Below are 11384 nucleotides of genomic sequence, written 5' to 3'. Positions count from 1 at the left end.
TCCACTACTGGGTATTTATCCAAAGAAAATGAAAACGCTGATTCAAAAAGATATATGGACCCCTATGTTTATTGCAACACTATTTATAATAGCCAAGATATGGAAGCAACTCAAGTGTCCATCGAGAGATGAATGGATAAAGAAGATGTGGTGTGTGTGTGTGTGTGTCTGTGTGTGTGTGTCTGTGTGTGTGTGTGTGTGTGTGTAACGGTACTCAGGCATAAAAAAGAATAAGATCTCGCCATTTGCAACAACGCAGACGGATCTAGAGGGCAAAATGCTAAGTGAAATAAGTCCGTCAGAGAAAGAAAGATACCATTTGATTTCACTCCTATGTGGAATTTAAGAAACAAAACAAGTGAACAAAGAAAAAGAGACAAAAACAGGCTCTTAACTACAGAGAATAAACTGGCGGTCACCAGAGGGGAGGTGGGGGCGGGGATGGGTGAGACAGGTGAAGGGGATTAGCAGTACATTTACCGTGATGAGCAGTGAGGAATGTATAGAATTGTCGAGTCACCGTATTGTACACCTGAAACTAATAAAACACTGTATACTAATTATATTGGAATTTTAAGAATAAATAAAAATAAATTTATTTTTCAAAAACCAAAAAAATTAAATATGAAGGGCAAGGAAGGGACTGGAGATTCTTCTTCATCAAGTGTTGGCCCAGTAGCTCGTACCGGACCACCCTCCCTTCTATAAAAACCCTAAATGCTGGACGAAAAGTGCAGGACACCGCTCTGACGGCGCTGGAAAGCGAGCCGAAGCTGGGAGACACCAGACGGGAGTTACAACTCGAAATAAAGGGTCAGCACCGGCTGAGGTCCCAACTTTTATAGCTTTCAATTTGATTGAAGGCGACAGTCTTGCTGGTTTGAAGAAGCTGAAGACAGGGTTTGGGGCAACCACAGTGGCTGAAAGTAAAGGAAGAATCCTCTTAGAAAAGGAGGAGCCTCCAATTTCTGTGTATAAAGTCTGCCTAACTCTCTGGCTGACTCCTGAACCCTATAGGCACGCACCGCGCAGACTCCAAACAGCCCCAGTGACGGCTGAAATAACAGAATTGAGATTCCAGCTCTTCTCAGCACAGAGACGACCACTTAAGATCAACAAAAGTAACTGCCTGCTTAAAAAGGAAAGAAGGAAGGAAGGAAGGAAGGAAGGAAGGAAGGAAGGAAGGAAGGAAGGAAGGAGGGAGGGAAGGGAGGGAAAGGTAGGCAGGCAGGCAATATTCTACAGAGGAACACAGCAAAATCTAAATCTTTCCAATCATTCACAATGCGTAGAATATATCCTAAATTACTCAATGTGCGAAAAGCAGAAAAACATCACCGATACTCAAAAGAAAAGACAATCAAAAGAAACCAACACCTAGAGGATCCAAGTGTTGGAATTAGCAGACAAGGGCTTTAAAAACCTCCTGTAACTATACTCAAGGACATAAAGAAAATAGGCTCATGATGTATGAACAAGTAGGACATCTCAGCAGAAATACAGCAACTTTAAAAAAAGAACCAAACGGAAATGCAAGATCTGAAAACTTACAATGTCTGAAATTTCAAAGTTCACTGGATGGATTTAACAGATTGAAAGTGGCAGGGGAAAAAAAAGAGAGTAAGCAACCTCAAGAGAAATTATCCAAATCGGGGTGCTTGGGTGGCTCAGTTGGTTAAGTGTCTGCCTTCGGTTCAGGTCATGATCCCGGGGTCCTGGGATCAAACCCCATCAGGCTCCCTGCTCAGTCGGGAGCCTGCTTCCCCCTTTGCCTGCCACTCCCCTTGCTTGTGCTTTCTCTCTCTCTCTGTCAAATAAATAAATAAAATCAAAGAAAGAAAGAAAGAAAGAAAGAAAGAAAGAAAGAACCCAATTTGAAGAACAGAGAGAGGAAAGATAGAAAAAAACAATTAACTGAGCCTCAGGAACTGATGGAACAACATCAAAAAACCCAACATAGACGTAATTGTAGGTCTAGAAAGAGAAAAGAGAGTCAATAAGGCCCCCCAAATTTTTTTTGATTTTTAAAATCTTTAATTAAAATTTTAAAAAATTTTAATAATGGCCATAATTCCAAAGTGTCTCAAATTTGGTGAAAGGTATAAGATTGCAGGTTCAGGGAGTTAAACCTAAGCAGGATAAATACAAAGAAAACCACACCAACGCACATCATAACACAACTGCCGAAAACCGAAGATTAGGGGAAAGTCTGGAGAGAAGTCACAGAAAAATGTCACAATAGAAGAACAGTGATTTCAGAGATCCATGACTCATCAGTAGCTTTGGAGGCCGTGAAACAGTGTAACATCCTTCGAGTGTTGAAAAGAACAACTGGATTCTATATGCAGCAAAAATGTCCTTCAAGAATGGACGGTGCAACCAATTAAGGAATGAAGAGGTCACCGATCTGCAGGTAGAGCGTGGTGATGGTGGCACGGGGGTGGGGCCCATGGAGGTAGAGTCGCCCAAGAAAGTCTCACTGAGAGGGGGACACTATAAGGTGGAACCCGAGAGCTGAGTAGCAGCCAGCCTTGGGACAAGCCTCACTCCCCATCACACCTTTGCTCTAGCACGCACCTGGCAGGTGCACCATGCTTTCGTATGGGATGAACAAAGGGAAGAATATGTGGATGAAACGTATGTGAAAGGCATCAGGGGGCGCCTGGGTGGCTCAGTGGTTAAGCATCTGCCTTCGGCTCAGGGTGTGATCCCAGGGTCCTAGGATCGAGCCCCGCATCAGGCTCCTCCCCGGGAGCCTGCTTCTTCCTCTCCCACTCCCCCTGCTTGTGTTCTGTCTCTCACTGACTGTCTCTCTCTCTATCAAATAAATAAACAAAATCTTGAAAAAGAAAGAAAGAAAGAAAGAAAGAAAGAAAGAAAGAAAGAAAGAAAGAAAGAAAGAAAGAAAGGCATCAGACTTTGTCTTGACAGTTCTAGAGTCCGCTAGAGTCCTGGGGCCAACAGGTGGAATTTGCAGGAAAGCAGGAGAGTTCTCAGAATTCTGGTAATAGAATAGAGTTTGATGGCTGAAAGTCCCCCAAGGCGGAGAGCAAATGGTGAGAGGAGTGACAGAGACTCTAGTACAAGCTAGGAGACGCAGCCGCTGGGGTAAAACCTCGCCGGCCCGAATGGACAGGAGGAGGTGCTCCAACTCAAGCTGTGAGCGCCTGGAAAGTGACCGAAGCTGGGTGATGTGTTTCTTACTCTGCAGCAGGCATCAGAATGACCTCGAGGGCCGGTATGCATTGCAGATTCCTGAGCCCCGCCCTTAGGGTACGCTTCAGGGTGCCGAGCCCCTGGGGCCAGCATTTTGCAGTATTCTTTGGGTCATTTGAATCACAGTGACTAAAGGACCCCACCGAGAAACACGGGCTCCCCACAATATTTGGTCTCCACCCTTTAGACCCTTGACGACCAGAGAGGGAGAAGATGAAGTAAGGAGACCTCCCTAACTGCAGGGCAGGATGCTGCAACAGGAAATCCAGCAGAGCCTTCCCCAAAATGCATGCAACCACCAAAAATCACATGACTGAAGGCTCTCCGACAGCAGAGAGAAATGTTCATGCTTGGTAAAAAAACGAACAAGAGGGGCGCCTGGGTGGCTCAGTTGTTAAGCATCTGCCTTTGACTCAGGGCGTGATCCCGGCGTTATGGGATTGAGCCCCACATCAGGCTCCTCCGCTGGGAGCCTGCTTCTTCCTCTCCCACTCCCCCCGCTTGTGTTCCCTCTCTCGCTGGCTCTCTCTCTCTCTGTCAAATAAATAATAAATAAAATCTTTAAAAAAACAAACAAACAAGAACTAGGTAAGTGCCATTACATTTTACTATGATCTACATTCACTTCGTATGTAAGGAAACAAAGGGTACTGGAAGGGTAGATCTCAAAATGTTGAAATTGCTCACCTTTGATGATAAGGAAACAGAAATTTTTTATTCCCTTTGTGCTTGCCTCTCTTGCCAAATTTTGAACAATATATATATATTGAACAATATATAAATATAAATATAAACATTTAAATATATATATATGGTACTTTCATTTTAGTTTCCCCCTGTTTGGTTAGGCAAAACAAATTCGCAATATGCAAGGCTTCTGGAATTTCCAATGTCCCTCGTCTGCATTGTAAATGCACTTCAGGCATGTGACTTTTATAACTTATCAAGGCAATGGATTTCATTTAGGATGTTTCTGGCTGCAAGTAAGAGAAAATGATAATGAATTATTATCTCATGTAATAGCACATACCACAGTCAGCAGCTCCAGGTTTAACCAAAAGCATAGCTTCTTTCTCTTTCTGCTCTGCCCTCATCACCATGTCAGTCTATGCTTACCTGGCTCCCCTCACTATCCCAAAGTGGCTGCCACATGTCCAGGTATTGCATACTTACATGCAACCTCCAGCAGCACAAGGCTATGTCTCCCCATGCAGCTTACTTACCATCAGTGAGGAAACCTTCATCAGGGGACTTCAACACCTCTCAGTGGCCAGGATTGGATCACATGCCTTTTCTAAGCTGATCACAGGCAAAGGAATGGTATTGACAGACTTAGACAAGTCAGAATTTACTAGAATGGGGAGTGAACAGGAACAAAACCCAGGGTTTGCTCGAAGAAAGATGGCTTCAGGTCAGGCAACCAATCGGCTTTCCTACATAATGTTTCTTCATTTTGCCTACTTGAGTGTGAGAGATGAAAAGTCAAGGTCTTAAGTTTATCAGCCTCTCTTCACTCAATCACTCACTCATTCATTCATTCATCCAATATTTATCGAGTGCCAACTATGGGTCAGATAGTGTGTTGGGAGGAAGGTACACGGTTGTTGTTGTTGTTGTTTTTAAGGTTTTATTTATTTATTTGACACACAGAGAGAGAGCATGACCAGGGGAACAGCAGGCAAAAGGAGAAGCAGGCTCCCTGCTGAGCAAGGAGCCCGATGTGGGGCTTAATCCCAGAACCCTGGGACCATGACCTGAGCCGAAGGCAGATGCTTAACAACTGAGCCACCAGGCGCCCCGAAGGTATCCATTGTAAATAAGATAGGGAAGACTGACTTTCCACACAGTACGGGAGCGTGTACGTGCATGTGGTTTTGACTGTACAGCACCAAATATTTTTTTAGAAGGGAAGAAAAGTGATTTTTTTTTTAAAAGGTGGTCCATGGAGGCAGGAAATCGACCTGAAATAAGCTACAAATGAGAAGTGGGTTCTGATTCCTGGCCCAAGTTTCAGAGGCAAAGCCCCCAGTCATTCCCCAAATGAAACAGACAAATGTGAATGAGCTCAACTTGTTAGAAGGGAATATGGCAACAAGCTAGCAAAACCTGCAAAGACCCCACCAGCCGGAGTGTGTTCTTCTAAGGCGAATTCCCGCAGACATAGTCACACTGGCGCGCAAATACATTTGCACGATGATGCTATCCGCAGTGCAGTTTGTCACAGCAAGAATGGAGCTGAACTAATCTCCATCAGGAGAAGACGGGTCACACAAACTGTGAATCTGTATAATGTAATACTCTGCAGTCAATCACACAGATGAGTCAGGTCCACACCACACGTGCTGATGTGAAACCATCTCCAAGGTCTTTTTTTTTTTTTTTTAACATTCAGAAGCAACTCTTCAATGAGTCTCATTCGAAGACAGAAAGGTGAGGTCAGCCAGCCGCTCTTCATGTGGGTTTTATTTTGCAGTGAAGTCCTTCAAAGAATGAATAGTGAAATCAAGTCATTTCTCCTCCTGGAGTTTTTCCTTCTTATTTTTCTTTGTTGTAAGGTTTTATATAAATGGATGAGGATATGGACATTATAAAAGAGAAGGGATATCCTGTGAGGGAGGAAATCAGACAATAAATCCAAAAAAATCTATGGAAATTCAAAATGCGAACGTGGGGGAGGGTGAGAGGCAGCACATTCTTTTCACAGAGCTGTGACACGCCATGCAACTGTCCTCAAAATTGAGAATGGAAAAAACGAGACATTCAGCAGCAGAAGGAAGCTGCGGTCTTGGCTTTACAGCTCTTAACGTCTCTGGAATTGGGCTGGGCATCCAGTGCCGTTTCCACAATAGGCCAGAGAAGATCAGTCCAACTTGGTGGTTAAGGCCTTAGTCAGCCGGTGGCCAGCAGCTGGTGGAGGGACACGCCCTGGTGGGAGCACACCCAGTTCTTCCCCGTCCTGCCCTAAGTCTTGGGCCCCACCCGATGGTGAACGTAACCAGATTTGCTAGCTTGGAGTCTGCTTGTTGATCACATAGGTTCCTTTTTTTTTTTTTTTAAAGATTTTATTTATTTATTTGACAGAAAGGTAGAGAGAGAGCACAAGTAGGCAGAGCAGCAGGCAGAGGGGGAAGCAGGCTCCCCACTGAGCAGGGAGCCTGACGGGGGGCTCGATCTCAGGACCCCAGGATCATGACCTGAGCCGAAAGCAGCCGCTTCACCGACTGAGCCACCCAGGTGCCCAATCACATAGGTTCCTAGATCTCCACCCCGTTTAAGTGTTAAAAGACCACTCTCAAATGAGACATCAGAGTCTTCGAATGTGTAAGGTTTGTCTGCGAGGTTCTCAACACACTCTGCCTAGGAGTCCCGTGTCTTCTATGCCAGTCTTTCCTAGGTGGTCTCATCCGGAGAGCCAGGGTTGCCCAAAGTTCCCGCTGTTTTCATACTCATGAAACACACACTCTGCTTTTTGACATTCACAATCCGATGGAGGCAGTGGAGGCTCAGACTAGCGAACCTGGGTAGCCGGGTCACCGCGGTCCCGACGCGCGGCCCCCCGCGGCCGGAGAGCCGGGCAACCCTCCCAGCCGCGGGGCCCCAGCACCTGCCTGGCTGAGCCCCGGGGCACCCCGCAGGGCAGGAGACCCGCAGCTGCAGGGGCCCGAGTGACCACGTGCTGCTCACAGTCTGCGGCCGCTCTGCCCTCCCTCCATGGGGCTCATGTGATCGTGTGGCCTTCTGTTGTCACCTAGTCCTTCTGCAAAGACAAGAAAGACACTGCCTCTGGGGCAGAAAGCTGAAGGCCTCGGGACAGTGGGGGAAGGAAGAGCTATTGTCACCCTTTTGTACCATTTGTACCATTTTTATCATGTATAAATATTGCCTATAAAGATATTTTGTAATCAGGGGCGCCTGGGTGGCTCCGCTCGGTCAGGGTCATGAGATCGAGCCCCAGTGGGGCCGTGAGCTCAGCACTGAGTCTGCTTAGGGTTCTCTCCCTCTCCCTCCCCTCCTACCCCCTCCCTCCCTTTCCGTCCCTCCCCCTGCTCACACCCTGTGCACACACACTCTCTCTCTCAAATAAATAAATAAATAAATAAATAAATAAATAAATAAATAAAATATTTTTTTAAAAAATAAGATATTTTGTAATCAGTAAGCTAGAGCTTCAGCCCAGCCCTGGAAGAAGGTGAGGGGTGGGATGGAGCCCAGATAAACCCCAATGACAGACACAATGCCCCTGCTGTCAGTCAAGGTCTGTGCAGGCCTGGGTGCACCAACTGAGAGGCCAAGTGGTCCCACCGAAGGGGAGAAGAAAAATGCCAAGGCTGGGCCACCCCTGGGCATTCACAGTGTTGCTTGCCCTCCCTACTCTTGGAAGAAGAGGGATTTCAGTGGTAGGCAGTGAGGACACCCGTCCCAGGACGAGGTGGCAGAGGGCACACTAAGTCAGGCGTGTGCAGGACACCCGGGAGGTTCCCGTGAAGAGGGTAGTGCCTGTAAAAATGTCTCTTGGGGGGCCTGGGTAGCGCAGGCGTTAAGCGTCTGCCTTCGGCTCAGGGCGTGATCCCGGTGTTCCAGGATCGAGTCCCACATCGGGCTCCTCCAATGGGAGCCTGCTTCTTCCTCTCCCACTCCCCTGCTGTGTTCCCTCTCTCGCCGGCTGTCTCTCTGTCACATAAATAAATAAATCTTTAAAAAAAAATGTCTCAGAGTCACATCTTCAGCACAGAGCTTTTGTGAGGCTTTAACCCTGGCGTTCTGACACATGAACTCCCAGTCTCCTAGCCACGACCTCAAGTTTCAGCCAAAGGAGAAGTGAAAGCCACAATTAGGAGGTTTTCTCTACTGCTGGTTTTGCATCTCTGGCAAGACAAGATGTCTCAGGAGGCCAGCTCAGGGGACGGTCCCCAATGCAGATGACCTACCTCACTGCTAGGCTCAGCAGGAACCAGGCACTCAGTGCATTCCCAAATGTTACCTTATTTAACCCCCCGAAAAATCCTGCAAGGTCAGTAGCGTTATGCCTATTTGGGGCATACAGGCTTATGGAGGGACAGTCATGTAGGACCTTGATGCAAATCTCAGCATCCCCAAGACTTGAACTGCTATGCTCATTCCTTACAAGGAGTTGGACTGTGTCCCCCCAAATTCAGGTTGGAGTCCTAGCCCCCAGTACGTCAGAACGTGATGTTGTTTGGAAACAGGGTCATTGCCGAGGTAATTAGTTAAGATGGGTCATTAAGGTGGGCCTCTAATCCAACAGGACTAGTGTCCTTATGAAAGAGAGACACTTGGAGACAGCCACGCGCACAGGGAGAACGCCATGAGCAATGAAGGCGGAATTTGGGGTGACACGTTTACCAACCACGGAATGCCAAAAATCGGCAGAGAGCCCCAGAAGCGAGGGGAGAGGACTGGAGCGGGTCTCCCTCACCGCCTTGAGAAGGACCCAGTGCCTCGGATACCTCGATCTCAGATGTCGAGCCCCTGGAACTGTGAGAAAATAAATGTCTGTTATTGAATCATGCCAGCTTGCGCATCCTGTCACAGAGGCCGGGCAAACTGACACGGGCAGTGTGCTCTGTCTCCCAGACCATCCTGGAGTCCACCCCACGGGCACCCTTAACGTAGACCTTCTCCGTCCTCCAACTGCTGCTGGAGCTCTGGGCAGAACCCAGGCCTGAGCTGGCCGGGCCCCCGATTAAACTATTCCCAGGAAGTTATCAACAAAGACCCTCTACTATCCCTTCTCTGGACCATCTGATGGGAGAGAGGAAAAGATTCTTGACTGTTACCCTAAACAAAACTGAGACAAAAGGGCCCGCAGAAGAACCGCCCCTAGAAATGTAGCCTCGGCGACAAGCAAAGAAGAGGCAAGGACCACCCCCCTGATGTCTCATCTTCCAAAGGGAAGTGAAACTGGATTTAAGTCTGGCCACAGGCCCAGGGTGAAGGACATATGGGGGAGGGCACAAGGAGAGGACAATTCCCCCAAGGGTTGAGTCTTGCCTGGAACAGCTGCTTGGAATTGAGCCCCTCACTAACAGGGTCCCTGGGGGCCTCGGTTTACCCACCCTGAGCTGACGGGTATCAAGCTTGGTCAGTGCTGGTAGCCTCAGCAAGGGCCACCTCATCACCCCGGAGCTACACAAAGAGGACTTCCGATGCTCCCCGGGAGCCCCTCCCTCCTTCCTTGCAGGTCAGAGCAGGGAAGGGGGAGGGCTGCGTGAAGAGAAAACCAGCCCTACACGCATGCACACATGCACACATGCATACCCATGCAAGCACACACGTGCACACACGCACGGATACACACGCAGGCACACATGTTCTTGCACCAACACTCACATGTGGACATACATGTGCATGCGCAGGCTCATACGCGCTTGCCTGCTCTAAGCCGTGAGAGCCTCTGGACGCCTGCACTGAGCAGAGGGAAAGCTTTACGGGGTAGAATATGAGATTCAGGTTTACATGGACAGGACCAAGTCTTAAATTAAACTGAACATGATGGAAATGTTTGAATCATGACGTCATGAAAGGAGCCCCCACCCAGGGGAAATGGAGAATTTTTAAAAAAAAAAGATTTTATTTATTTATGGGGGGAGGGAGTGAGCACAAGCAGGGGGAACAGCAGGCAGAGAGAGAAGCAGGCACCCCGCAGAGCAAGGAGCCCGCCATGGGGCCGGATCTCAGGACTCTGGGATCATGACCTGAGTTGAAGGCAGCCGCCCAGGCGCTCTCGGGGGAAATGGAGAATTTAGCACAACATAGAGATTATCAATGATGGGAAAATGAAAACTCTTCCATGTTCATACTTCAGGACCAGCTCTCTAGGCCTTTCAAGAGGAGATTCGGTCCATGTTTGTGCCTGGTCTTGGGCCACGCTCTAGTCCATTCCCACCCCTCACCCTACTGTTCCTCATGCCTTCCAGAATGTGCAAAGTTGCCTCAGGCTTCCGTGCCCTGGCTCGTGCTGTTCCCTCTGCCCAGGATACCCATCCTCTCTGTGACTGTTTGCCAAACTCCTACAAGTACTTCGAAACCCAGACCAAGCACCTCTCCTGTCTTGAATGGTCCCTCTCCAGGCTCCCATGGGCCCTAGGATGTAAGCTGTCAAAGCACCTTTGATGTCTTACGACAGTGGAATTTCATGTTGATTTCATTCGGAGAAGAGAGGAGCTGGCAGGGTGCAAAATAGGGTTGAGAGCCAGACTGCTCACTGTACGTCTTGTTGTATGGATTGACTGTCGAGCCCCGTGAGTATATTTCCTATTTGAAGACAAGTAAAGATACGATATGATACAATGAAAGGATTGATCCAGCGGCAGTGTGGAGCACTGCTCTACAATAAACGGGAGTGAATTATTAACATATAAAATAGCATGGATTAACTCCCAAAACATAATGCTGCATGAAAGAAGGCCGTCTGCATAGTCGGGACACCTACTGCATGGTTCCGTTCACATGGAGCTCTCTAGAACACCCTAAATGAATGGATGGTCACAGAAATCAGGTCAGTGGTTTCCGGGGGTAGGAGGTGGGATCAGAGATTGGCTGGGAAGAGGCACAAGGGAGATTCTTGGGGTGAGGTGATGCAAATGTTTTTATCTTGATGACGATGTGGTCTCACGGATATATACATGTGTCAAAACTCATTAAACTGTACACTTAGAATGCATTTTATTGCATATGCATTATGCCTTAGTAAAGTTGATTTAAAACAAAGAAAGCAAAAAGAAAAAAATGCAGAGCCGTCCGGAGCCTAGAGTTGCAGAATCCATTTGTTATACATGCAGTGGTCTTGCGTGGTGTAAGCGGGGACCACTTCCAGGGGAGCCAGAGCACGGGCTCGGCAGGCTGGGCAGGTGGAAAGTCCGGTTGGAGAGGTGCGTCGGAGCCAGGTTGTGGCGGCCTTGGCGGCCACGCTGGATGTTTACATTTCAGTCTGAGATAATGGGGAATGAATGGAGACGTTCCGCTAGAGAGGGGTTTTGCGGGGAGGCTCCTCGGGCAGCACTGGGCAGCAGAGCTTGGAAGAGGGAGAGGTTGGAAGTGGAGGCCCCACTTCCACTACCCTCAGGCCAGAAATAAACCTCAAACAATTTCACAAGCAACCTTCTCCCCATCTCAAGTTGCTGAAAATTGGGCTGCCTCAAAGCCTT

At 48.0% G+C, this 11384-nt stretch overlaps 1 pseudogene; it reads right to left on the bottom strand.

The window, feature by feature from the left end:
* Positions 1-6016: 6016 nt before the first annotated feature.
* Positions 6017-9599, bottom strand: LOC123796932 (frataxin, mitochondrial-like; annotated as a pseudogene).
* Between the last annotated feature and the right edge of the window lie 1785 nt (positions 9600-11384).

The sequence above is a fragment of the Ursus americanus genome, chromosome 22 (assembly GCF_024610735.1).
Source record: "Ursus americanus isolate L20-20 chromosome 22, mUrsAme1.1.p, whole genome shotgun sequence".
NCBI classification, from domain to species: domain Eukaryota; kingdom Metazoa; phylum Chordata; class Mammalia; order Carnivora; family Ursidae; genus Ursus; species Ursus americanus.
Note: the sequence above shows the minus strand (reverse complement) of the source record. Positions and strands in the feature narration are given on the sequence as shown.